The sequence below is a fragment of the Felis catus genome, chromosome X (genome assembly GCF_018350175.1).
Source record: "Felis catus isolate Fca126 chromosome X, F.catus_Fca126_mat1.0, whole genome shotgun sequence".
NCBI lineage: Eukaryota > Metazoa > Chordata > Mammalia > Carnivora > Felidae > Felis > Felis catus.
In genome coordinates this window covers 9,829,029-9,856,701 of record NC_058386.1, presented here as the reverse complement: position 1 = coordinate 9,856,701, position 27,673 = coordinate 9,829,029, and the positions used below count along the sequence as shown (strand labels likewise).

General features: G+C 49.2%; 2 long non-coding RNA genes across 2 annotated transcripts in view; one reads left to right on the top strand and one right to left on the bottom strand.

Annotated features, from left to right (window-relative positions):
• LOC123383352 overlaps window positions 1–27,673 on the bottom strand; it is a 216,363-nt gene that overhangs the window by 134,356 nt on the left and 54,334 nt on the right. The gene's annotated exons all lie outside the window — the stretch shown is intronic.
• LOC123383353 lies at window positions 8,143–9,375 on the top strand. The gene is made up of 3 exons (XR_006592961.1): window positions 8,143–8,580; window positions 8,784–8,901; window positions 8,989–9,375. It is a non-coding gene; the product is annotated as an uncharacterized LOC123383353 (long non-coding RNA).

Genomic DNA, 27,673 nt, shown 5'->3' with positions numbered 1-27,673 from the left:
GGAACTCACGAACCGCGCGATCGTGACCTGAGCCGAAGTCGGACGCTCAACCAACAGACTGAGCCCCCCCCCCCAGGAGCCCCAACTTTTGGTTTTTTTAAACTGCTGCTGCTGCTCTCTCTCTCTCAAAATGAAAACTGAATAGGAGCTTTAAGAAAAACGTCAGGCGAGTTCCCACTGCACTGTTTACCAACCCCCCTGAGAGAGCTGTGCTCTCTTCCGAAAACAGTTCCAGGACGAGGTCAATCAGCACTCTCTCTCAAAAATGGCAAAGAAGATCAAATGACAGGTGATTTGTTTTTTTGTCCAGAAAACAACTATCTACACAGCGGGAGAGCAGTGGAAAGATAAGCGTTTAATAACAATAACAACAAAGAAAAATAAGGGAAAAAAAAAAAAGATATTGAATCACGCCTTTGTTTTAATTCCCTGGTGCCAGATAGCTGAGCTGGGTGACTGACGTTTCTTATTTGCTGACTCAATCTGTTTTGATGCCGCTCAGACACGGCTATTTTTTTTTTTTTCCCATGGAGGGGAAGAAAGGGACAAAGAACAGTATGAGGATTTTAGGGAGGCCGAGTTTTAAATAGCAAAAAGGGTGGGATGGGGGTGCCTGGGTGGCTCAGTCAGTCATGATCTCACGGTTCGTGAGTTCGGGCCCCGCATCCTTTGGGCTCTGTACTGACAGCAAGTGGAACTTGCTTGAGATTCTCTCTCTCCCTCTCTCTGCCCCTCCCCTGCTGGCCGGAGCGCGCGCGCTCTCTCTCTCTCTTTCTAAATAAATTAATAAACATTTTTTAAAAAGGGTGGGATGTTTGTTAACCTGAAAACAAGCGGGCTTCGCGACACAGCAAACGGTCCTTTTAAAATAGTTTCTTTCTTAGGGAACCTGTCTGCGCGGGCACCACGTTCAATGCCAACGCCAGGCAAGAGCAGCTTTGAAGATTCGGGCTGGTGCGAACAGAAAACGATGGGGGGAATGTGTGTATGTGCGTGTGTTCGTTCAATCCTCCGTGCTTCATGACCCGCCAGCTCTCTCCACGGCTGATTCAATTAGGCATGCATACGGCACTCTGTTTCTTTAAGAAATTTACTTTAACGGACAGAATCGGGAAAATGAGTACAGAAAGACGGTCGCTGCTTCATTTTTGTCCAAAAATCTGTTTCCTTGTATCCAAACCATGAATGGTGACAGTAGTTTTGATAAAGTTAAGCAGATACCTTCCCTACAGCCTGGCCATTTTATTCCTGGATATATAACCAAGGAAAATGAAAGCTCAGGGCCGTAAGATACAACAATGCTCACAGCAGCTTTATTCACGAGAGGTCCAGCCTGGAAACGATCCAAACTCTCATCAACGGAAGGATGGAGAAACACATTGTGGCATATCCTTACAATGGAATAACACGCAACGATTTTTCCAAAAGAAGAAAACGCTACCCATACACACCAACCACATGGATAAATCTTAAAGACGTCACGTGGAGAGAAAGAAGCCAGATGATTCTCGCTATATGAAATTTGCAAACCAGCAAACCTAGTTGATGGGGTAGAAGACAGAACAGTGGGTCACCGAGGTGTGACGAGCAAGGGGGTTAGTTAACCGGGAAAGGGAACAGGGGAATGTTCTGGGGTAATTGGACAGATTCTGTACCTTGATCCGGGCAGTCGTTACAAGGAAGCACAGAGAGGTAAAAAGTCATCAAGCTGTACTGGTAAGATATGTGCTTTTTACCGCATGTAAATCACATGCCAATTTAAAAACAAAGAATACTAACGATGTCTGTTGCTGCAGATCTGACCGAATGGGTGAGGATTCGGGTTTATGAGCATCTCACTTGGTTTTGAGCTTCTTGACTGCCAGGGAATGAAGAGAGCAAAGCAACCTCTCTCATCGTAAGGACACGGGAAGCACACATTAATCACGGATTGAGCACCTACTGTGTGTTTGCTGAGGCGCTGGGGTCCTTGGGAGACGTAACGATAGATCGAACAGGCTTCCTGCTTCCCAGGAGCTCACGATCTAGCATAGGACATGCCACGCGTATGCAGACAAGAAACTGAGGGAGAAAGTGAGAGGCAGCCCCAGGCAGGTTGGAAGCCGGCACCGGATTGTCCGATCACCTGCCCGGCATTCACGGGAAACTGTTGGCTGAGGGAAGCGGAGGGACGGTAGGTGCCATATTTTCACAGGGGAGGGTGCTTCACAGGGAAGGTGTAACAGGCGAGCGTATAGAGGAAGGTGCAAAGGAAATTTCCATTTTCCCCTCAAACCCTGCCCCAGAAGGGCTTTGGCCTCGTCTGTACCGGAAGGACCTGCCCTTCAGCTTCAACTGATCGATTTGGGGGCTCAAGGAGTGTCGGGGGGTTTTAGTTTTCTAGGGCTGCTGGGACAAACTACCGCAAACTCAGTGACTTAAAACAAGGAAGGCTTATTCTCATGGTTCTGGAGGCCAGAAGTTTGAAACCAGTATCGCCGGGCCAAAAGCAAGGTGTCGGTGGGGCCAGGCTCCCTTCGGAAACTCTAGGGAAGCATCTGTGCCTCGCTTCACCCTGCTTCTGGTGACTGCCCACGTTCCTTGGCTTCTGGTCCCGTTGCTCCCACTTCTGCCTCTCTTCTCACATCGCCCACTCCACTGCGCATGGGTCACACCTCCCTCCGCCTCCTGCTCAGAGGGGTATTTGCCATTTGCAATCGGGGCCCACCGGGAAAATGCAGGATAACCTCCCCACCTCACGAAGCTTAACTTAATCATGCCTGCAAAGACCATTCTCTTTTCCAGAGAAAGTAACGTTCACCGGCTCTAGGGTTTAAGACTTGACATCTTTGGGGGCCGTCATTCCGCCTACTGCCCGGGGCCAGTCCCTACCTTGGCCCCGATGCCTGTAAACGGAGGCAGACACTGACCTCTCTCTGTCGGGAAGGAAGATGCAGTAAATTTGAACCTGTACACATGGTCCCGCCCTCTCTCTGCCCGCCCTCGGCCTAGTGGTGCAGGCTGCCGGCTTCCTGGTTGCAGAATGACTCCTTGAAGGAGCCCCAGACAGAGCTTCCTCTGAGCTGTGGGTAGAATGCACTGAACCACGACTCTCAGGCAGGGCTTCTCACCGCAGCCCTAGTGGTATTTGGGGCCACATGGTTCTTTGTTAAGGGGAGTGGGGGTGCGTCCTGTGCACCGGAGGATGTTTAACCACATCCCCGACCTCTACCCACTGGATGTCAGTAGCACCCTCTCCCCCCGGCTGTGGCAGCCCAAAATGACTCTAAACATTGCCAAATCGCCCCCCGCCCCGTGAGCACCGCTGTTCTGCAGGGAGGAGGTGGGGCTTCTCTGTAGTCCCAGAGGGAGGCTGGGCCGCTTTGCCCCCTCCTTCCCCTTTCTCTAGGTCTCCCCAGTTTTGAGAACACAGAGGACCATGTTGCTGGCTCTCTGCTCCAGCCCATGTGTCTTTGGCCCCACGGAGGAGGGCTTTCTACAGCTGGGGCTCCTGAGACTAAGAATAACGAGGCCCCGAGTGAGGGGCTCAGCTGGTGGACCGTGGGCTCCTCTCTGACCAGACAGTCCCAGATGTGATCTCTAGGGGATCACTGGGAACTTTCCCAACCTCAGGCCTCACACAAGCTGAGAAACCTCTCAACTTTCTCTAGGATCCTGAGAGCTGGAGGAGGTTGAGGTCTTAGAGACTGGGGGGTCCCCAGGGCCATTCCGTATGACTCAAGGCCTCTGTTCTTTCCCATAAACCGAGAGAACATCTCGGTGGAGTAGAGTGATGTGTGGTTAAGCGTGAGGGCTTGGGCATCTGACCGCTGGGGTGGATTCCCAGCTCCAGCGTTTGTGAGCCCAGGCACCTTGGACAAGAATCGGGACTCCTTTGTGGGGCCGTGGTGAGAACGAAATGGACGGTGCATAAAAGTGGTCACTAAATAGTCACTTAGAAAAGGTAGGGCGAGGTTTGTCGTATGTGTGTTGGATCTTTCCACAAGGCTTGCTCGTCCCTCACAAAGAAGCCTTAAGAAGGTACTTTGAAGGGTGCATTTATCTCCTGGAATCCCTGGGAAACGGGCCTCCTACACCTCAATAATGCACACAGCATTCCTTCTGCAATCTCCCATAATCTCAAAAGCCACTTCTGGGTATTTGCGCACAAGACAAAACTAGTTTCTGTTTTCTAATGTATTTTCGTGTAAAGGGTATAAAGCCAGAGGCTGCACTTGAAGTTTCTGTGTTTGCCTTTTTTTTTTTTTTTTTTTTTTTTTTTGGTTGTCATAAGAGTAAAAAATACGTTTCCTCCACCGGCTCCTTTCTTTAGCCTTGAAGCTATACCCGGGAAGTCCACGGGCAGGCCCAAGTGTGGGGAGATAAGACTTGTTTTATAGCAGGGAGAGAGACACCCACTTCTCAAAGCCTTGCTTTTCAAGTGCATATATTATAAGTTTTAGGTGAATGAAGAAAGAGCACAGCCAAATATGGGCAGAACACTCGGAGAAGCCTCAGCTGTGATTGGCTCTGGCCCCTGCCCCTAAAAGAGAACATTGCGGTTTCAACGTCGTCCCCCGGAAGTGTCGAAATCAACTGAATGGCTCTTCAACCTCCTTCTTCATCATTTAAACCAGGGCCCGGGCCCAGGCAATCGACTGCTGGAGGAGCCCTTGTTTGACAGAACGCAATTAGCTGAGGGGCCGCACCCCGGTGTCGTTGCCATTTGAGTCTCAGGAGCTTTCGGGCCCGAGGTTGGGTCGAATTTCAGTTGGGTCTCTGGCCACGCTGCCGATGTGTACTGCTATCAACCCAGCAGCTTACGAACACCCTGAAAGGCAAGCCATAGTTCAGCCGGTTTAAAAAGCCCCGTTGAAAGTCCGGACACAGTTGGGGTGGCTTCAGCTGGTCCCTCTCCTTGATGGCCCGAGATGATAGACGTTTTAAAGCATGAGCGTCCGCGCCAGCCCAGGGTAATTCTTTGTTACCACCGCACAGGCATTCATTTTGCTCTTGTGACCGGATCACGAGTCTCTTGCTCAATCACCCCAGAAACTGTGAGGATGGAGACCAGTGAGGCCAGCCTCATTTTGGGAGCAACCCAAGGAGTCTCTGGAGAGCCATTCGGGAGCCCAGGCCAGGGCCGGCCTTCCCCGCCAATCTGCAAATGGCCGTCAGACCCTCTCCTCCAAAGCCTGATGACCAGCGAGTCAGCCCCCCACACGCCTTGGGAAGCCCGTGGGGAGTATTATCCCCGGTAGAAAAACAATGACGCCGTCGGTTCTGGCCAGAAGCTGAAGTGGACGAGCCCTGGGTCACCTGGAGGTGCCCAGTGCACGGGGTGGGCGTGCGCCGAATGACCTCAAAGGTCAGCTTATGCGTTCACTTTCCTCTTCCTCAAGAGCTAATCACAGGCACGTTCACCCTCCCCTTGCTGAAGCCTCAAACCCTAGTTGGCCACCCTGTCACGAACCCTGACTTGAACAGAGAAGTGTGGGTGTGAGGGACATAAGGGACATTTTGGATGACATAGACGTCTTTCTCGCGTTCAGTTGTCTTCTTGGATCTTTAAATCCCAGATACGGGGCTGCGCCGGGCTTCTCGCTCTCCCTTAAGCCACTGCACGATCACTATCAGTCCTCAGCACCACGGATCCTTTGATAATAGAGCAAAGCTACTGTGACTGTAAACCAGTAGAGACATTTGGAGGACAGGCTGATAGCGTCTACCAACACCTTCTGATGACCGTTAATAACCACGTTGGAGGAATATGGGGGTGATGTGGCTAAAATACCACAAAAATACAAATAAAGAAGAGAGGGAAGCAAACCGAAGACCCAGAATAACCGGGGTCTGTAAGAAAAGAGACGTGTTCAGGCAAGTATGTAGAGGTGGGGGAAAAAAAATGCCGGAAGGAAATACATCAAAATGTTAACAGCGACCTTGGCGCGTGGAGGGTGAAGTTCATAAGGGCTCCCCCCCCCCCCCCCGCCTTCTTTGTGCTTTTCTGTATTGTTGACATTCTGTACGGTGATTAAGTATTGTTTCTTGTAATTAAAAACTCGTTTGGGAACTGAGTCAATTAACAACACGAAGTTGGGGGAAAGGCAACGTGCAAATAGTCCAGTCGACTCGACAGAGGCTAGGATGTCGGCTCCGAGGACATCCTGTGTTCTCTCTAACTTGCTGCTTATAGAAGGGCCGTTGTGGTAACGTATAACACGTGCCATGTCAACAGCCCCTGCTTTCATGCTCAGAAATGGTGACTAAAAGCTCGCCCAGTCGTGGGCGATGGTGCAGGGAAGAGAAAGCCTTCGTCGACCATAGCCTTCAGAGCACATTGAAGCAATCCCTGGGCAGAGTCTGAGGACAGGCCTGGAGGCCCGAGGAGCCCCTATTTGGGGACCTGTGGCCATGGTCACAGTGTTCTCTTATCTTCAGGAAACTGCCCACTTGCAGTCAGAGCTGACCAGATGCTTGTCCTTAACGGCACTGAATAACGTGTCCATGGTTGCTTACAAGGAGAGAGGACTCGGCCATTCCTTGGGGGAACATGTGGTGCTAACGTGTGAGGTCTGATGTGAACCTTACATGAGACCACACTCCCCTCCACCGTCTCTCATTGGTCTTCGCTGGGCACTGGACTCTGCGGGCGAGGCTGCAAGCCTTCTGGCCTCACACACCAACCTGCCCACGCCCATCCCATCTGTCGAACCTTCAAGAACCAGCCTACCATCTGTCAATCGTGTTTCCCTGTCTCAGCCCGATGCTTCCTTGGAAGTCCCTCTGCCAACCTACCCTGCTTTTAGCTCTGGAGACGTCCCAACTCCTCCCCAAGGCTAAAGTGGCTCCTCTGTCTCCTCTCTATTGCCTCGTAGTATCTGTATACTAATGGAGAGATTTCTAGATGTAAAGTATTCAGGAATAGCTTAAAATACAAAGTATACATCCTTCTTTCTCCCATCTTGGAAATAGCACAAAGCTGATGAAACCTGTACTGCACTGTGCAATCTTTCTCATGAGCCACATGAAACATGAAGCTTCTGGGGGGGGGTGGCGGGGCGGGGGGGGGGGTGGTTCATGCAAGCGTGTGTTAGATAGAAGCGGTTTCGGCGCAACAGGTAGATTCTGCAGCCGGAAACATTCACACAAGACACCCTTTATGGCTTCTGGCCAAGTCAGGCGTTGGTTAGACGCGGTCCCGTTCACACTTGGCAAAAGCCATTTGATTTCTCATGCTGTATTTATTTTTACTTATTGCAACATCTGAAGGCACGACGCACGGGACCACAGGCTGGATCCAGTTGAGGAGAGGCCTGGGTTCAGGGCCTTTGCTCACCTGCCCTTAGAGAATCCCTCAGATGGAGCCATTTTCCCTTGCACAACAATCCCTCCACCTTCTACAGAGACCACTCGCAGGAGGAAGAGCCCGCTCTACTAACGCAGCTGAGTGAGCCCTTTTGGGAAACGAGGCTAGAAGAGAACACTTGGAGCTGCCTTGTTAGGAATTTGGTCTCAGGGCCATTCGATGTCGTTTGTCACAAGCGAACAAGCATTCGTGGAGAGTCTGAGAGGGCCCTAAAACCACATCTAAGATGCTCAGACGGTTAGGACCACCCTTTCCGATCCCAGTAGCGCCGGGCCGGGCATTTCCCTTCCAAGGGAGAGGAAGAAAGTCCACAAATTAGGATGCACGCTCGCGAGCTCTACAAGCAGGTTATGCTTCATTACGAAGAAATAAAACAAATAATAAAATAAACAAAAACACCTCTTGTGCCGTTTATTACAAATGCAACCTGACTGCCAGACTGCAAGATTAGATACGTCTTGCACAAGGGAGCTGCACATAGAAGGGAAGCCTTTGTAAACATTTACAGATTTCCTCATGGAGGTTTTGTGTGTGTGTGTGTGTGTGTGTGTGTGTGCGCGTTTCTTTTTAACGTTACACGGCGTTAGCAGAGGAGCCCAGCTGGTTCACAAGATCTCAAACGGAGGGTGGCTTCCCTAAAGAGTTTGCAAACCCGCATGGCCGTCATCCGATTCACCTTCTTCCCTGCCCAGCTGTGCTGAGAGGGAGGTAAACAAACAAAAGAAGGAGTAAATAAAACGGGTTTGGGATTCACTGCCCTTTGCTCTTCTGTCCCATCTCAATCCAAGCCCACGAAGGGAGGACGAGGGGGGACAAAAATCAGGATAAAGCCAAGACTGTAAAACCATTCCTGAAACCCTTGAAAGCGGCTGCAGACGGAAAGACCTAGTAGCTAAGCGAATGCTCTGGGTAGGAGGGTGTGGGCAAGGGAATAAAACTAGCTGAGAAGCGAGCAAAGCCTGCCTTCCCTAGGGTTCGCTCGGGCTCAGTGTGGGTCACCTCCTTGTCTGCAAGCTGCCTGTGTGCTCTGCCGCATGGCTTCCGGAGAGAGGCTTCCTGTAGAGGAAAAAACACTGATTCTGTTCTCCTGTTTTCAGCTTTCGAGAGCCTGTCTTGGAGAAGACAATAGACGCTGAAGCACCACGCTGCCCGGTCAGCTATTGGGCATACAGATTTGCTCGGAAAATTCTAACTTAATTAGCATTAACATTCCGGCTAATGTGGAGATACAGGTACCGTTATGTGAGGGGGCTTGCGAGGCCAGATTGGACAGAGAAATAGCCTGCAATTATACAAATGCCCGACCCTGACCACTTCAGAATAACAAACAGATTTGAGTGCGGGAGAAGAATCAATTCTCCGTCAGAGATTTCCTGATTTCATTTCTCCGATGAAGGAAAGGGGGTCTTAATCACTTAAAATCCTTCTGTCGCAGGTACTAAGTCTTTCCTCTACTGAATGAAGCAGCAAATCCACGGGCTTAGGAGCTGTCGGTTACTTCTAAATTGGTAAAAAGGACCAGAGACATTTGGCGGGGTGGTGGAGCTCTCCAGGTGGGCCTGTACTTAGCTATATTTGTGCGATTGTTTTTTAGTTTAAAATGACCTTGCGGGTCCTAACTCAGAGCCTTTGTTTTACAGATGAGAAAACCGAAGACCAAGGTCATTCAGTTAAGTGGCGGGGCCAAGGGTCTTAAAAGCCGAGATCCCCCAAGTTGACGCCCCGTTGGCGCTCTTTGCACAAACCTCTCAAAGCCAAGGGCCGGACTTTCTGTGTTAGCATTTTCAACGTATCTTGGGCTTCATATCTCAATAACGATCATCAAGGTTCCTAACCAGGAAGAACAACGGAAGATCGGGTTCCTCTTCTGTCCAATATATGAGAACGACAGGTTGAGGCCAACCAAAACAGGCCTTGCTTTATTGGGCTTGAATTTTGATATATGTCAAAATATATGACATTAAAAAATTTTTTTAATGTTTATTTTTGAGAGAGAGAGAGAGAGAGAGACAGAGTGTGAGCAGGGGAGGGGCAGAGAGAGAGGCAGACACAGCATCCGAAACAGGCTCCAGGCTCCGAGCTGGCAGCACAGAGCCCGACGCGGGGCTCGAACTCACGGACTGCGAGATCATGACCTGAGCCGAGGTCGGACGCTCAACCGACTGAGCCACCCAGGCGCCCAAACAAGCTTAGCCAAGACGATGCTAATGCAGTTATAAATTGTTATTACTATTGGTTTCAATAATTTTATTGGGAACGTCAGAGTCTCCAGAGAACGGCAGATATTGTGGGGAAACGTTTCAGGAGACTGCTTACCGAGTCTTTTTTTTTTTTTTAAGGTATTCTTAACATTTATTTAATGTTTTGTTTTTGTTTTGTTTTTTTCTGTAGGAAAGAGGAAGAAGGAAATGTTGCTAAGTTGCTTGGTTCATGTTTTATCAGACTGTTGTCCTGGTGAATTCCACCAATCGGGGGATGTTTCTAGCGGGTTCACGCGTAGAACGTGTGTTAAGACGAGGGTTTCTCAGTCTCAGCCTCAGTGACATTTTGGAACCTTCTTTGTTGTGAGGGGCCGTCCTGTGCATGGTGGGATGTTTAGCAGTATCTCTGCCCTCTACCCACTCGACGACAGTAGCAATGCCTACCCCGCTGAATCATGACAATGAAATATATTTCCGGATGCTGCTACGCGTGCCCCTGCCAATTTGCCCCTGGTTGACATCCACTGGGTTGGGCAGTCTCTGGAGTCTTCCAGACAGCTTTCACTGCACATCCAAGGACATACGAAAAACCCTAAATGATGACTCCTGCCTCACACCGGGACTGATCCGTCATCCGACTTCCCCCGTGAAAAACACAAATGCCGGCTATCGTTTGAGGAGGCTTAAGTCAACCAAGGGAAGCATTCGTATCCTCTTGCCTTACAGCACGGGAAGAAAACTCATTGTTCTTTGGCCATCAGGCAAAACTCTGCTCCGTCCTCTGCGGCTAGGAACGGAGCAGCTCAGCAGCGTGAGGGTCGCCAATGTCGGGTCATGTTACTGGCAGATTCCCTAAGATGACAGCATTCACAAAAAACAAAAATCCCACCTGCCCTCTGTTTCTTGGGCTTTTCTTTCCTCCAATGGAATCCATATGACTGGTGTGTCCAAGTCAATGCCTGGACAATGGAATGCGGAGCCATGAAGCGCGTCTTTAAGCCAAGTGGGAGAATGGTAACTGATATAGAGAAACCCTTCCTGTCCAAGGCTGCATCTTGGCGCCCAAGAGCTCTCCTATTAGAATTCCGCGCTAAGGGGCACCTGGGTGGCTCAGTCGGTTAAGCGTCCGACTTCAGCTCAGGTCACGATCTCGCGGTCCGCGAGTTCGAGCCCAGCGTCGGACTCTGGGCTGATGGCTCAGAGCCTGGAGCCTGCTTCTGATTCTGTGTCTCCCTCTCTCTTTGCCCCTCCCCCATTCATGCTATGTCTCTCTCTGTCCCAAAAATAAATAAACGTTAAAAACAAAATTTTTTTTAAAAAAAGAATTCCGCGCTAAATCTTAGATGCCTGGTAAATTCGGATGCCATGATACTCCGCTTCCTTACGCTTGAGATAGACAGACACACATAAGTCTCAGCTCGAAGGCCAACACTGAGGAAGGGACGTAGCATTTCTTGTTTGCTTTTGTATGAGATTAGCGGGATCTCCAGCCGCAGTAAAGATCCGATTAATAGAGATGCCCCGTCTGCAAAATGTAAGAGCGTGAAGCACATGATATGAGTTTCTAATCATAGATTCCCTTGCGCAAGGTCTGTGTGCAAGAGTCTGCGGCCTGGCTTCCCGAGAGCAACTTCCTGCTCGTGGACGAAAATATTTCAGGCAGAGACCTATTTCTGAATCCTTGTCCCTTTTTTTTTTTTTCTCTCTGTTCCTTTTTCTTTCCTTCTCAGACTTTCACCCCCCTTGTGGTAAATCCAGTGGTCTTACTTTGAATACTAATATAGATGTCCTTTGGACCTCCCACAATCACCATCGAGGCCCTGCACAAATTTAGTAAACAAATGCAACCTGCAGAAAGGGGCTTTTATATTCTGGCCTCCCTCCACCCCCGATCAAAGTTATCACAGCCCACATAGGCCTGGATGAAAGGAGATGGCGTTATTTGTTAAAAAAATAATGATATGGGGCGCCTGGGTGGCGCAGTCGGTTAAGCGTCCGACTTCAGCCAGGTCACGATCTCGCGGTCCGTGAGTTCGAGCCCCGCGTCGGGCTCTGGGCTGATGGCTCAGAGCCTGGAGCCTGTTTCCGATTCTGTGTCTCCCTCTCTCTCTGCCCCTCCCCCGTTCATGCTCTGTCTCTCTCTGTCCCAAAAAAAAATAAATAAATAAACGTTGAAAAAAAAATTAAAAAAAAAAATAATAATAATAAGTTACTGTCTCCCAATAGGAAATGTCTTCCAGCTCCACTGGCTTCTCTAATTAATAACTTTCAACCCAAAGGAACTCTTTCGGGTTCAAAACTCAAATGACTTGTAAGCAAGTTTTAACGTCAGCCCAAATGCTATTTTTTTTTTTTGAGAGAGAGAGAAAGAGAGCACGTGCACACATGCGCATGGGGGAGAGGGTCAGAGGGAGAGAGAGAGAATCCCAAGCAGGCCCCACGCTCAGCGCGGAGCCTGACATGGGGCTCGATCTCACAACCCTGGGATCATGATCTGAGCCGAAATCAAGAGTTGGACGCTCAACCCACGGAGCCACCCAGTCGCCCCCAACCCAAATGCTTATATACCTCCGTGAAGTATACAGACTGGCAGAGAATAAAAAGCCATAATAGCACTCTACTATTAGATTTGATACTTCGTTTTCTACGGATATTTCCTCCAGAACCCACTTAGTTGAATCTGCTTGAATTTGTGATTCCTTGTTATTTGATTCTGTGGACGTTTTTAAAGACTCGACCCAAACTGAGCTCAGAATGTGGAAACATGCTAAAATCCTTTTCTTTTTTTTTTTTTTTTAATTTTTTTTTTCAACATTTATTTATTTTTGGGACAGAGAGAGACAGAGCATGAACGGGGGAGGGGCAGAGAGAGAAGGAGACACAGAATCGGAAACAGGCTCCAGGCTCTGAGCCATCAGCCCAGAGCCCGACGCGGGGCTCGAACTCCCGGACCGCGAGATCGTGACCTGGTTGAAGTCGGACGCTTAACCGACTGCGCCACCCAGGCGCCCCTAAAATCCTTTTCTTAATGGAGCTACATTCTAAGGACGGAGGAGGAAAGGGGGGGAGGAGAGAACAAGCAACAAACAGAATAGATCAGTAAAAGTACAACGCTTGTGTGGAGGTAATAGATAAAGTAGAGCGGAATAAAGTGAATGATGCTTGAGGTTGGTGTCATTGGAGATGGGGGGGTGAGGACAGGCCTCCTTGAGAGGTGACATCACCGCAAAGACATAAAGGAGGTGAGGATTGCCGGAAGGGTAAGGGCAGCGGGGAGGATCAGTCTTCCGGGCAGAGGGAACAGCCTGGGCAAAGGGGAGTGAAGGGCGGGAACACATCTGGTGCAGAGGAGAAACCACACGCGTGGAGGCCGGTGTGCCCAGGAAGGGGGGGAGGGGGCTGGGAGGGACAGGAGGTAAGAGGGCCAGATCCCACAGGACTCGGCAAGCCACGGTAACGATTCGGCTTCTACTCTCAAAGAAATGAGCCATTGCAGGTTTTAATTAAGTAATAAACATTTTTTTTTTTTTTACTGAGGTATAATGCACATCATATAGAATCAACCATCTGAAAGTGACCAATTCATAATGCTGTGCAACCCCACCTCTGTGGTGTTTTTTTAAGTTTATTTAGTTTGAGAGAGAGAAAGAGAGTGAGCCTGTGTGCGGGAAAGGGGCAGAAGAGAGAGAGAGAGATTCTCAAGCAGCCTCCGTGCTGACAGCACGTGGGGCTCGAACTCCTGAACCGTGAGATCATGACCTAAGCCGAAACCAGGAGTCAGCTACTTAACCGACTGAGCCCCCCCCAGGCCCCCCAATCCCACCTCTTTTTGGTTCCAAAATGTTTTCATCACCTCAAAGAGAAACCCCCAAACCCATAGAGCAGTCACCCCCATTCCACCCTCCCCTTCAGCCTCCGGCAAATTCCGGTCTGCATTATGTGTCTATGGATCTGCCCGTTCTGAATGTTTCGCGTAAAAGGAATCAGACAGTACGTGGCCTTCTGTGACTGGCTTCTTTGACTTGGCATAATGTTTTGGAGGTTTATCCGTATTGTAGTATATATCAGGAGTTCATTCCTTTTTACGGCCGAGTAATATTCCATCGCACGGAGAGACCATTGGTTTACACACTCATCAGTCCACAGACAGTCGGGCCATTTCCACCTTTTAGCTATTGGGAACAGTGCTGCTAAACATTGCAGGTCTTTAAGTACCAAAGAGACATGATCTCACTTCCAATGATACAATACCTACGACACTACTGTAGGAGTCATTTACAGCCCAACTTAGTAAATCCATTTTGTTTTAAATGACATAAGTTAAGAGGTGAGGGTTTCTCCCGCTGCATTCACTGGACCCCTCCTTCTGCCCCGTGTTACCACCTGCTTGGCTAATTATAATAGCGACTTGCACCAGAACGATTATTTAAACTGTTATAAATTTCCTCTACCATTGGCCATGAAAGGCCAATCAGCTACTGAACATAAGAATGTCCTCATTATCTAAAAAATAAATGTTTCCAAAATTGACATTGGGATTTTAAGAAAGATGGGCAAGAATGATTAAGAATGAAAATTCTCCAGGTGCCTGGGTGGCTCAGGTGGTTAAGCATCCGACTTCGGTTCAGGTCACCATCTCGCAGTTCGTGAGTTTGAGCCCCTCTTTGGGTTCTGTGCTGAGAGCTCAGAGCCTGGAGCCTGCTTTGGATTCTGTGTCTCCCTCTCTCTCTGCCCTTCCTCGGCTCGTGTTCTCTCTTTCTGTCTCTGTCTCTCAAAAATAAAAATAAACATCAAAAAATACAAAAATAGGGGCGCCTGGGTGGCGCAGTCGGTTAAGCATCCGGCTTCAGCCAGGTCACGATCTCGCGGTCCGTGAGTTCGAGCCCCGCGTCGGGCTCTGGGCTGATGGCTCGGAGCCTGCTTTGGATTCTGTGTCTCCCTCTCTCTCTGCCCCTCCCCTGTTCATGCTCTGTCTCTCTCTGTCCCAAAAATAAATAAACGTTGAAAAAAAATTTTTTTTAAAAAATACAAAAATAAATGCAATTCTCCAGGGCACCTGGGTGGCTCAGTTGGTTAAGCGTCCGACTTTGGTTCAGGTGATGATCTCGTGGTTCGTGAGTTCGGGCCCCGCGTCGGGCTCTGTGCTGACAGCTCGGGGCCTGGAGCCTGTTTCGGACTCTGTGTCTCACGCTCTCTCTCTCTCTGTCCCTCCCCTGCTCACGCTCTGTGTCTCTCTTAAAAATAAATAAATATTAAAAAGAAATAAAACTTAAAAAGAAATTTAAAAAAGAAATGAAAATTCTCCAGCCGAAAGGGGAAATGATCTTGCTTGAGAAAACAGATGACTTCATGTAGCGTGCTGTCCTGGGCTGGATCCTGAGACAGGAAAAGGCCAGCATCTGTGTCCCTGCGCTGACACTGCCTGGCGCAGAGAAAGTTTTCAGCACTCAGGCTCATTTTTCCCTCCTCCACCAAATAATTCAAGTGCCTGCGACCCGCCAGACCTTGCTGGGTGGCAGAGAACAAATAGCCATGACAGGTTTTCCCTGCGTCACAAAAGCAGCCATGAAAACCAAATGGGGCCGAGAGGCATGCCCTCGGTGCTCAGGGAAGCCAATCCCCCGCGCACCAGAAATTGAACTTGGGTTTGAAGTTGCTTCTGGCTCCTTGGCTCTCCCTCCGCCAAACTGTCGTGAGTCACAGGAGTCCTTCTGATAAGGGAAATGAGGAGTGTTCCCGGGACACCATCTCCCCCCAGCCCAGCCCAGCCCCCCGCCCCAGGTTACGCAGGCACGGACTGGTTTGGCTGGAAAGGCTGCTAGCCGGGAACCCTCCCCCACCCCCATCTCCCAAGCAAAAGCTAAAACCGGAAGCACTTCCCTTTTCCAGCAGAGAGCCTCCCTCAGATTTCCTCCCCAAGGAGTGCGGTCGAGAGGCCGAGGCTGGAAGGATAGTGAGGGGCCGAGAGGGCCCCTCTGACATCTTTACCAGGCAGAGCCAGGGTAAAGGGGCAAAATCAGCCAGGCTTGAAGACCAAAGTGCATCCCTAAACTCAGTTTCAGCCTCGGCGGCCTTCTTGGCAGGGTGGAGGAAGGAGGGGAGGAGGGGAGGGATGAGACCACAGGCTGATGTGGGATTTAGCGCACCCCCGGGTTTGCCATTCTGTCCATACAACCTCCGAAGAGAAAGCGGTTCTCAGAGGAACCCGAAATAAGCCATCGCTCCCTCCAGGAGTCCCCTCCCTAATGTCCCCAATTTGGAGGGGGAAGGGCTGGCTGCTCAAGAAAGTATTCTTTCCAAAGGACGGATTGAAAGTTTGCAAACTACAGCTGTCCGCGCCAGGCCATAATCATAACCCTCCCCCCTTCTCACCCCCCAGGCCACTTGTTGGAATTGTGGTTCCGAAAAGTCCAAGTGCATTGGCCCCGCTGGCAAAACCAGCTTTCGGCTTTCTCATGCCCCCAGCCTTGGCCCACTCGGCGTCCAGGCCTGGACCAGCTCCAGTCGGGCTTTCATCAGCCCGGCCAGCGGTGTCAGGCAAGTCTCAACTTTTATATCAACTCCTCTGGGGAGTCACCCCTGCTTCTTCCCCCGCCCACCCCCAAATCCCAGCCAGTTAGATTCGGCGCCATTCTTTATCACTCTGTATTCTGATGTTACACCTCCACCGGCAAGGAGTGGGCAGGTAGTCAAGAAATGTTTTTGGAACGGATGGATGGATGGACGGATGGATGAATGGATGGCTGGCTGAAATTATAAACAACAAATAACTCAGTGTGCCCAGTACATACCTCCTTACAAAACATGTTGATAGATAGAGGATAGGTAGGTAGGTAGATAGATAATCTGGTTGGAATTCATGAATCCCTGAAGAACAAATATTTTTTATTTTCATTACATCAGAATAAAGAGAGCCTCACACCTATAAGTGACTTGACCAAGTCACGAGTGATGTAGTCAAGTTCTAGTTCATGGAGATACTCTTGCCTATAGTATGATGTGTTTATTTATAATTTTGAGGTTCATTTTACTTGAAAAAAAATATTGTGGGAGCTCTTGGGTGGCTCAGTGGGTAGAGCACATGGCTCTTAATCTCAGTGTTATAAGTTGAGCCCCTATTAGGTGGAGAGATTACTTAGAAAAAAAAAAATCTTTAAAAAAACTATGGTGCAGGGCGCCTGGGTGGCTCAGTCAGTTGAGCACCTGACTTCGGCTCAGGTCATGATCTCGCGGTTCGTGGGTTCGAGCCCCGCGTCGGGCTCTGTGCTGACAGCTCAGAGCCTGGAGCCTGCTTCGGATTCTGTGTCTCCCTCTCTCTCTGCCCCTCCCCCGTCTCGAACCCAAACAAACATTTAAAAAAATATGGTGCCAGCCTTGGAATTAATGACATTGATTCTATGGAGAATATGTATCGAATATAAAAATACAGGATATTAAAGTTCAAAGAAACTTGCAGGCTCATCTGGGCCAAGTCCCTTATTTCGCTGATGAAGAAACTGAAGCCCAAAGAGGTTAAGTGACTTGTCCAAGGTCACACAGCTGCTAGGTAAGAGTCAGGAGTGGAATCTGGATTTTGTTTCTCAGATACTAAATTCAGTACGTTTTGTACCATACAACAAGGATAATTGGCTTCTAAACAAACTCTTGGAACACAGCGTATTTATATCTTGGGCCTGCTGGTGTTTATAAACTACACATGCCCAGAGTTCCCAGGATGCTTCACGTCGCAGACATCCTATGCCAGGTGCAGAACACAGGGGCCCATGGGGTGACAGAGTTCAGAGTTAGCTTTGATGCCAACTTACCTACGTTCAAATTCTAGCTGTGTGACCTTTGGTAAGTCACTTAGCGTCTCTGTGCTTATTTACCGCCTGAAGATTAAATTATTTACTAAATGTGGTGACTCATACTAAGTGCTAGCAAATGTCAGCCTAACTGATCTTGGTTCGGAAAACAGCTCCTGACCTCCTATATGAGGTCACTGGTAGTCTACCTGAGTTGAGGAGAGTAGTGACCAGAAAGGGTCATGAGGAGGCCTTCTGGGTGCGGAGAATGTTATCTTTCCTGCTCTGGTAACTGGCTTCGTGGTCACGTGCGGCTTACAAAATCTATCAAGTTGATCCATATAATTACCAAGAACTGTGAAGGGTCTCAGATTTGACCCTCCTTGCAAGCTGGCCAGTTAGCCGGCCACAGTTCTGTGGATGCCACCAGAAGACATGCGACTCCTGGGTCAGAAACAAAGGATCTCATTGCTCATAGCACAGCAGGCAGCATGAGCCTCTTGTTTGCATCAGTCACCCTGGGCCCCCTAGTCCCTGGGGACCCCTGGGCGACACGGAGGGGCCCATGGGATGCCGAGCACGAGGTAGGTTTGTGTCCTGATTGAAGAGCCCAGACTTGAGGGAAACCCGAAGCTTCTAAAATAGTAAGTCTGCCTGACCTTTGCCCTGGAGAGAAACACCGTCTTTATTACATTGGACTGGCTTTATTATGCTGGACCTTTGCTCGGGAGGGAGACCCTAGCTTTGTCCTCCAAGGCTGTTTGCTCTATAAACATCCTGGAGAAGAGAATTCAGAATGAGGGAAGTCAGCGCTGCCAGCTAGACTTGCAGAAAGGCGAGGGACCTATGAAGAATGGTCATCCGACAACATTACGCACACTATGCTGATGTATGCCCTCCTGCAACAAAAAGTTTCCAGAAAGCGCTGCCTGGGGGGCGCCTGGGTAGCTCAGCCGGTTAAGCGTCCGACTCTTGATTGCGGCTCAGGTTGTGATCTCATGGTTCCTGGGATCGAGCCCCGCAATGAACTCTGTGCTGTCCTGCTTGGGATTCTCTCTCTCCCACTCTCTCTCTGCACCGCCACCCGCACCCCCCGCCCGCCCTGTGCGTGTGCTCTCTCTTAAAAATAAGTAAATAAACATTTACCCCAAAAGGACTAGCAGCGCTATCAACAATAGCCAAATCGTGGAAAGAGCCCAAACGCCCATCAACTGACAAATGGAGAAAGAAGATGTGATACACACACACACACACACACACACACACACACACACACACACATAATGGAATATTACTCAGCGACCAAAAAGAATAAAATCTTGCCACTTGCAAAAACGTGGATGGAACTACAAAGCATTATGCCAAGTGAAATAAGTCAGTCAGGGAAAGGTAAATATCCTATGATTTCACTCATATGTGGAATTTAAGAAACACAACAGATGAACATAGGGGAAGGCAAGGAAACATAAGATAAAAACAGAGAGGGAGGCAAACCATCAGAGACTCTTAAATACAGAGACCCGACTGAGGGTTGCTGGAGGGGAGGTGGGGAGGGGGAGCGGCTAACTGGGTGACGGGCATTAAGGAGGGCACTTGTTGGGATGAGCGCTGGATGTTGTATGTAAGTGATGAATCACCAAATTCTAGTCCTGAAGCCATTATTACACTCTATGTTAACTAACTTGGGTTTACATTCGAAAAAATAAAGTAAAATGAAAAATAAAAGGCCACCTAAAAACAATGTTGTTCTATGGTCAAATACATTCGGCAAAATCTGGAGTAGATGTTTCTTTGTCAACAGTGGACTTAGCAGAATTCTTCCTATGCTAATGTGTGTCGTTCATCTTCAAACAGGAGGCCCGAATTGTACTTGTGTCTCAACATTCGGTGCTTCTCAAACTCTTCCTACACGTTCATACCAAGCATTTGGGCATCCAGTTAAACGCGGACGTTGATTCTGCATTTAGATCTGGGGCTCCCAGGAGGTGTGGGTACTGCAGCTGGTGAACGGCACACTCTGAGTAGCAGGGGGCTGGGAACCTCTCCTTTCAAGGAACTTCTCACAAGACTGGATTCCGGCAAACGTGCTGGGAGAATACGGTCTCGGGTCTAGCCCCACCATTGCGTCCAATCTAATATGGGGGGCGGGGAACCAACACAAAACTCTCCAAAGCAAGACCTCAGTGATTTGTAATTTTGGTCACTCACGGCTGGGTGGATGTAAAATGCAGAAATACTGAAATGCTGAGGAAAGTTCGAAGAGGACAGAAGGACAGTAAACCCTTGGGTTGCGAGGAACTTGTTCTGCGAGTGTCCCGCAGGACGAGCAAACATTTCCAATACGTTTTAATTTGGTAAATGAGCGATGTCTTGCGATACGAGTGGTACGTGATGTGCTGAATGTCACATGATCACAGCTGAACCGATGGTTCTTGAGATTCGCTCTGATGTGCTCGCAAACCATGAGGGCTGAATAGCAATGAAATTCTAATTTTGCCACAAATGACAACCTCAAACACTAAAATCAAATGAATGTACTTGTGCAAAAACACCTAAGCTGTTGAAGGCCTGGAGTGACAGAGGCTGGAGACGGTTAACGTTGTCGGCGGAAGTCCTCCAGTAACATGTGGCCCTTGAGCCACCGTAACCCTCCTTGGGTGTCCCCGTAGAGGAGTGCTGGGGACGGAAGGCTGTTCCCGTGTCCCTTCCACACAGCCCTGGGCAACAGGGCATCAAGCCTGGAGCAGAATTGCTCCTCGTCCCACGCTGATCTTCTTTATAAATCTGGTCCCCAACCCTGGCTGCACATTAGAATCCTCAGAGAAGCTTTGGAAATCCTCCTGATTCCCTGGCTCTTCCAGACGGGTAAACTAACAATCCCTTGGGACAGGGCCCATGCATCAGTAGTTGTAAAAATCCCCCCGGCCTTTCTGATGGGAACTGTTACCCTTAAGCCCCTGACAGACTTCAGTGAAGGAAGTGAAAGCCCGGTAAACTTCCTCTGTAGGACTTTGCAGGATATTTGACCAGGATGAAATTAACTATAGCTCTTATTTCTGATAACTGGAGTATTAGACTCTCTCGCCTATTAGGAATGATAAAGCAGTTCTGCAGTATCATTCTGTGAAGGTTTCTGGGTTGGGGCAGAGCTTTCTACACTTCCTAGCCTCGTGACCCGGTTGGGCAAGTGACTTCACCCCACCCCACGCTTGTTCATGCGTAAAATGGCGGAATTTGTAAAGTTCACGGAGTCGTGAGAGGCATGGATAGAAGGTAATTCATGAAAAGGACTATACACACTGCCCAGGGCATAGGATGCCCTCCATAAATACCAGCTGTTTTTATAAGTTGGGTTGGTTTCATTCAAATGCATGATTGCATAGACTGGTGCCGGCTATAGACTATTTATTGCCCCTCCTCAACGAGTATGTAAATTGAGAGTAAATGTTGGGAAACTTGTAGACTAATTTGACAGAGAAATTATCTTCATTGAATCTAATAATAAAACACTTAGGCTTGCATCTTGTATGCCTTTTTATGTAATTTTTCTAACCCATTTTGATTTCACTTTGCGAAGGTTTTTTTCCATAGATGGATTGGAGCTGGAAACACTGGGCTTTTTTTTCACAGACAGGGTTTGAAAATAACCAGTTCGAAGATAAATTTGTGAATACCGGGTTGTAGAAACTAGTGGAAAACCCACTGTATTTGTTTCCTATGCTGTATGACAAACTACTCCAAATTTAGCGGCTCAAAATAACACCCATTCGCTGTTGGCAGAGTTCAGGTCCTCGAAGCAATAGGACTGGGGTCCCTGTTTTCTTACTAGCTATCTGCCAGGGGCTGTCCTCAGCCTCCTAGAAGCCCCCCGAAGTTCCCTGCCATGTGGCCTTCTCACAGACGTAACGTAATCAGGGGTGCGACATCCCATCACCTGTACCATATTCTGTTGGCTGGAAGCAGGCCACAGGTTCCCCTGACACTCAAGGGGAAAAGGTTATATAAGAGTGTGACTCCCTGGGGGTCACCTTACAATGTATTCACCACACCCATCTACAGATAATCTTGTTCTAATGGGCTGAGTCTTTGAATAGTAAGCCATCAGTCACCATATAAACCCAACTTGGCAGGAAGAAGCATGTGTGCGTTTAGGAGGAACAGATTAAAAGAATCATAGAGAATCTGGATAATTTGATGCTCATTTAACATCGGACGTGAATAAGCCAACCGATCAGTTAGTCCTGCAAAACTGCCAGGCCACAGTTTTCAAATAGTAGCACTTCCTTGCTGCTTTTGATTTCCACCTGTTGTATCACTGATGCTTCTGAAAAGCTGGGGTGTACGGCACATTTTTTTCTGCAATTATTTTCCGATGAATATAGAGTCCAACATACTTGCCCTTGAAATGAGATATTTAATGATGTGAAAGCTAACAACCATCAAAGAGTGTAAAGAAACAAGCGAAATCAATGCAATACATTGTGTTTCACTCAATATATCTAAACGATTACCATTTCAGTATGTAACGGGCAGAGAAATTACTAGATATTGTGTATTTGCTATCCGTACTGAGTCGTCGAAGTTCGGTGTGTACATTATCCTTCCAGGACTTCTGAGCTTGGATCTGACACATTTCGGTAGCCACATGTGTATACTGTACAGAAGAGGTTAGATACAGAGCATTCAAGGCCACATGTCGGCAAGGATGCTGGACGTCTGAAACACTGGAGACTAAATCTGGAAAACTCCTCAGGATCTTTCAGGGATAAACACCATCATAAGTAATGGATTAAGGAAGAAAGCTGCCTATGAAGAAGTCAAATAGCATCCAAACATAAAAGGTGCATTTGTACATGCTTATATAAAAGAGTTTCTGGGCTCTTAGCCTAGAAATACCATATTAATTATGCATAAATATGTACACACACACACAATATTCAGATGTCCTTAATTTCTCAAGCCATGATTGATTTGGCGAAACTGAGGTGATAATCTGTCATAGCCCGAGTGTGGTAAGGTGACGATTATTAATGTCCCCATTTTACAAGGGCAAAATTTGTCAGTCTTCTCAGGGACACATATGGGTTTTGGCCTCTGCTGTGGATTAAAGTGTATCCCTCCAAAATTCACATATGGAAGCTTTAAGCGTGCATGCGCGCTCTCTTTCTCTCCCTCTCCCCCTCTCTCTCTCTCTCTCTCTCCCTCTCTCTCACACACACACACACACAGCAAGAAGGTGGCCTTCTGCAAGGCAGGAAGAGAGTTCTCACCAAGAACCTAACCTACTGGCACCTTGATCTTGGACTTCCCAGCCTTCGAAACTGTGAGAAATCCTTGTGTGTTAAGCCCCCCAGTCTGCGGGATGTGTTATGGCAGCCCGGGCAGACTAATACAGCCTCTCTTCCTTCCTGAATCAGAATTCAGCGTCCCAAGTGCATCTTACTGGTGGGCATCTATAGATACACTGTCCATCTATCACTGGAATGACTTGGCACGAGTCGCCTGTTAATTGCTCGCTTCCAACTTGTAGAGATGATGAATCACCCGGAAATTGAAGTCTGTAAACGTAACTTTATTCTTTAGAACAGAAAGTCTCTGTGCCTCTCCAAGTTGAGATTCCTTCTTGCTCTTCTTCTGAAGCCATTCGCCTTTTTCAAGAGTCATTCCGTTACGGAGAACCAAAGTCCATCAAAGTGGTTTAAGAGTAAACGAAGAATTACTGGAAACAGATACAGAAGGATTTCACGGAACACGGTGGGCTGTATACGAAGGCCAGAATGAGAATACCAGCATGTTCCAGGGAGACTGCCTATGGGCTGCCTCGTCTCCATTTCCTCTTTCTTTCTTTTTTCTCTCTGTAACTGATTTTCTCTTTCCATTTGCACAGTGTCCAAATGTGGCCATCCGACTTGCAAACATTGACCAGAATCACTTTGTCTCAATTTTATCTTCCTGGGAGCCGGCGGGGGTGGGGCGGGGGGGAGCGGGATCTAATTGGCCTAGGTGAGGGGCACCTGGGTGGCTCAGTCAGTTAAGCGTCCGACTTCGGCTCAGGTCATGATCTCACAGTTCGTGGGTTCGAGCCCCGCGTCGGGCTCTGTGCCGACAGCTCAAAGCCTGGAGCCTGCTTGGGATTCTGTCTCCCCCTCTCTCTTCCCCTTCCTTGCTCGCACTCTGTCTCCTTCTCAAAAATAAACATTAAAAAAAAATTTTTTTTAATAGTTGGCCCAGATGATAACACCTCCCTACAACTGAATAGTGTGTATTCATTAAACATAGTCCTTGCACTTCTGGTAACGTGTTTCTGTTTATGATTGGTCATGATTCGATGAGTAACTGTTCTTATCTGGGTGGCTTTCTGTCCCATGTGATGTCAGCTGAGGTCACTCATTGCACCGCACTGCCCTGGCGGCCAGGGTAGGCTGGAATGTCCTAGAAGGCTTTTCTCACGTGCCAGCTGTCTTGGTTCTTCCTCTACGTGGGCCTCTACTCACCATTAGCTTGGGGTTCCTCACAGCGCGGAGGCTCTACGTAGTCAGACTTTTGACATGGTAGCTGGTTTCCCGAGGGAAAGTGAAACCTGCCAGGCCTCTTAAAGTCCAGGCGTAGACCTGGCTCGGCATCACTTCTACAGACTTCTAATGGCCAAAGGAATTCGGGACACCAGCCCAGATTCAAGGGGAGGGACCCCGCCTCTTGATAGGTGGGAGAGCACGTGCGTACAGGCGCAGAAGGAATTGACAACAGACTTCGTGGGGACCACCGTGCGGGGACAAGAGTCTGGGTGTTTGGAATTATAAGAGAGGGGATATGTTGCCTGCTTCTTTCTTTGTCTCCGTGCCTTCAAACTCTCCCAACGAGCACCACCGTGATCCTAGTAATGATTTTGCAACGGCGCTAAGTTTGAATGAAAGAATTTATTCAGCGGCGTGAACTGGAATGCCTGGAATAAACAGATCAAGGAGAAGATGTTTCTAGGCTTTTTGAAACGTGATACCTGTTGGGAAAGAATGTCCGCAAGCCGTTCTCTCTCGGATTTGCCTCTCTGCAGAGCAACAAAAACCAGCCACGGGGCCAGCTGAGGCACAAGAAGGAAAAGAGATTTCTTGCCGTGGTCTAAACCTAAAGCCTTGCCCCCTTAAGCACTCCGCTCCTTAGTCGTGCAGCCTCTTGTATTTTTTTTTTTTAACTTTTTAATTCAGTTTTGAGAGACAGAGAGACAAAACACTAGTGGGGGAGGGGCAGAGAGAGGGGGAGACACAGAATTGGAAGCAGGCTCCAGGCTGAGCTGTCAGCACAGAGGCCGACGCGGGGCTCGAACCCATGAGCTGCGAGATCATGACCTGAGCCGAAGTCGGATGCTCAACTGGCTGAGCCCCCCAGGCGCCCCAACCTCGCTTGTATCTGTATCACGGCTATGGCCTGCGTCCTCGCCAACAGATTCACTGACCCTGCCGGTGGCCGTGAGCTTTCTTCTGCAGGAGACCTTGCTCCTCCAGGACCAGCCTCCTGGCTCCTGGGGGATCAGGAGGCTCCTGAACGTGACCTCTGTTGGCCGCTGCTCAAGAGAAGCATTTTGGTCTCGCCCGAAAGGCCTGGGTGACGCCAAGCCCGGGATCAGTGTTCCCAGTGGTTCCGCAACTCGCACGGGGTGAGACCCGATGGGCTCCCCCCATCCAAGCGCCTGCTGTATGCAGCGGACATCGGGCCTCTCTAGTCTTCCCCACTCCCAGCAGCCTTCTGCCAACGACCCTCCCACATCTGTGCCCTCTTCCTCCTTCCTCCAGGCCATGTCCCTGCCCGGGCTCCAACTGTTCTCCTCGGCCTTCAGATCAGGTCCAACCCCTCTCCTCCAGGGGGCCTCCCTGCATCCTCAGGCCCAGTTTTTCCTGCTCCGTGCCCCCCGGGGTCCCCGGAACGTTGCCACGGTTCTGCCCTCAACGCTGCAGGTGGGAAGGGGGCAACACTTCAAATCCCTGCCCCGGGCGAGGCCCACGGGGGTAGAGAGGATCGAGGAGGGTGGCGAGGGCCACAGCGGGGCCCTCCCGGGGGGACTCCGAGGGCCCGGACGAGGTGGCCGCGCTGTCCAGTCCGACCGGCCGGAAGCCTCCCGCAGGTGGACGACGGGCCAGGGAGCGGGCACAGCAGGAGCACAGGGGACAAAGGCAGGAAGGCACAGGGGGAGTGAAGGGGCTTTATGAGACCCCAGAACCTGGAAGGCAGACCTTCATCTCTGTGACCCGCCCCCCCCCCCAACCCATACTTGTTCTCGCTCATTCTCTTGTGGATGTGTTTAGGAAAGTATAGGGTTTTTTTTTTTTAATAAAAAATATATCGTGTTCAACACATGATGGCTACACTTAGAGTCATGATTAAGTATTTTTAAGTTTCTCCGGTTGAATTGCTACAAGAGTAAACTTTGAGAGATTTGGCCCCCACAAAGGAAGGCTCTTTGAGGTCCTCGATAAACGAGGAGACGCAGGCGGGTCCTGAGACCGGAGCTTTGGAAATTGCTGTTATGGTCAGCCCTGGAGCCAGGTTCCCTGGGTTCCGATCTCGGCTTCTCTTAACTCTCATCATTACTACCTGTGTGACCTCGGTTGGATGAGGTTGCACATTTCTCTGTCCTGTTTCTGCATTGGTAAAACTGGAAACACAGTAAGAGTGCCACCGTGCAGACTGAAGGAGGTCATCAGTCGTAGCCCTTTGGGAAGGTGCCTAGTGCATGGTTCGTGGTTGACACGTGTTAAACAACGCTAACATACGCCCGCCCCAGCGCTGGTAGGCACCGGGCATTGTGCTGGCTTCCAGTGACACAGGCGCAGTCCTCAGGGGACCCACGGCTGGGGGAAGGAGCCCCAAGGAAATGGATCATGTGTGCACGGAGTTGGCCAAGGCATATGGGACGATGCAGCCAGGACCTTCAGCGAAGGAATTTAAACATCTCGCTCCAGGGAGATGCTGCTGGGACAGATCCCTCAGCGAGTCCAGAATGTTCTGAACTGACATATTCGTCAAGAACGTTTACAGAGCTGAGGCTTAATGAAAGGAGGGCTGGCTGGGAGTCCCGTTACCGGACACTCCTTTTCTGACTTGCTTTAGCAACTTATTTAACAAACAGCAAACATCTGCTGTGCTCCTGGACATCAAGATGGTTAAGATACACCTCCTGCCTCGAAGGAACTCCCAGAACCGAGAGGAACATGGCCCGACTGTCATTACGCACCAGAGACAATACACGACAAGAGGTGGGGAAGCCACCTAGCCGCTCTGATCCGTTTCTCTATCAAATGAGCACAGACAGCCCTGCCTAATCAACATTTCTTCCTGACCCAAGACCCCGGTCCTCCATTCGAATGTGATCGGTCCTTCCAGAAACCACGTTTGGAGTTTGAGGGTCATTGGTCAGTATCATGAACCTTGGCAGGGCGAGGGGGGAGGGGGGGTGCTGTGCTGCGGTGAACAGTATAGTCACACTGTATCAATGGAGAGAGACTGGGACCCGGGGCAGCTTCGAATCTTGCCCGTGGTAAGAGGACAAGATGCCCTCAGGACACAGAGGAACCCAAAAGCAGAGACGTTTCCACGCCTCTTCAGAGTTCGGGGAAAAGATGTGTCTCAACAGGAGATCAGTTTTTCCAGTTCCTATTTGAGATTTAAAATAGAAGCCCAGCTGGCTGGTGATGGCTAACAATCTCCCCGACCCTCATCACCACGCGTTCTTCTTTGCGTATCTCCCCCCTCGAGACGACAACCACATAGATGCCCTACACCATCTAACACAACGGCATCGCCTGAATTATTTAGCTGAGTTCCGTGGCTAACTACAAACACTAAGTTTATTCTCTTAACATAGCCTCAAGTACAAGGGTTACCCAAGCAGACAGAAGAGTATTCCACTGTAGTTTAGAATTTGCACATTTACATCGTGGATCTTGTGACGGCATTGCTGGAATTGCCTGACATCAGCGAATATTTACAGAGCTATGCCAGAACTTGATTTATTTCTTCCCTGTATGCAGAGAAATTTCTGAGCTATCACTTAAATTTGTGTAGGGAACATTGATTCTAATTACTTGAGTATTGCATTTCTAGCTTCAACGTCCATACGCTAGCGGGAAGCGTTTTGCTAATGTAATGCTTTGGTAATCAGCCAAAGCTAAAAGAAATGTAGGTCAATCAAAGGGAAGAGAGAAGCTCAGTGTAGTTTTTCAACTGCCCTTTTCCTTTTATAAAACACAATCTATGAATTCAAGGAGACCTGTTTAAGATCTAGCCCCAGACCCTGGATCGCTCCTTGACCTGTGTACGGCCTTTCTACCTTTCATTATCCCTACCCC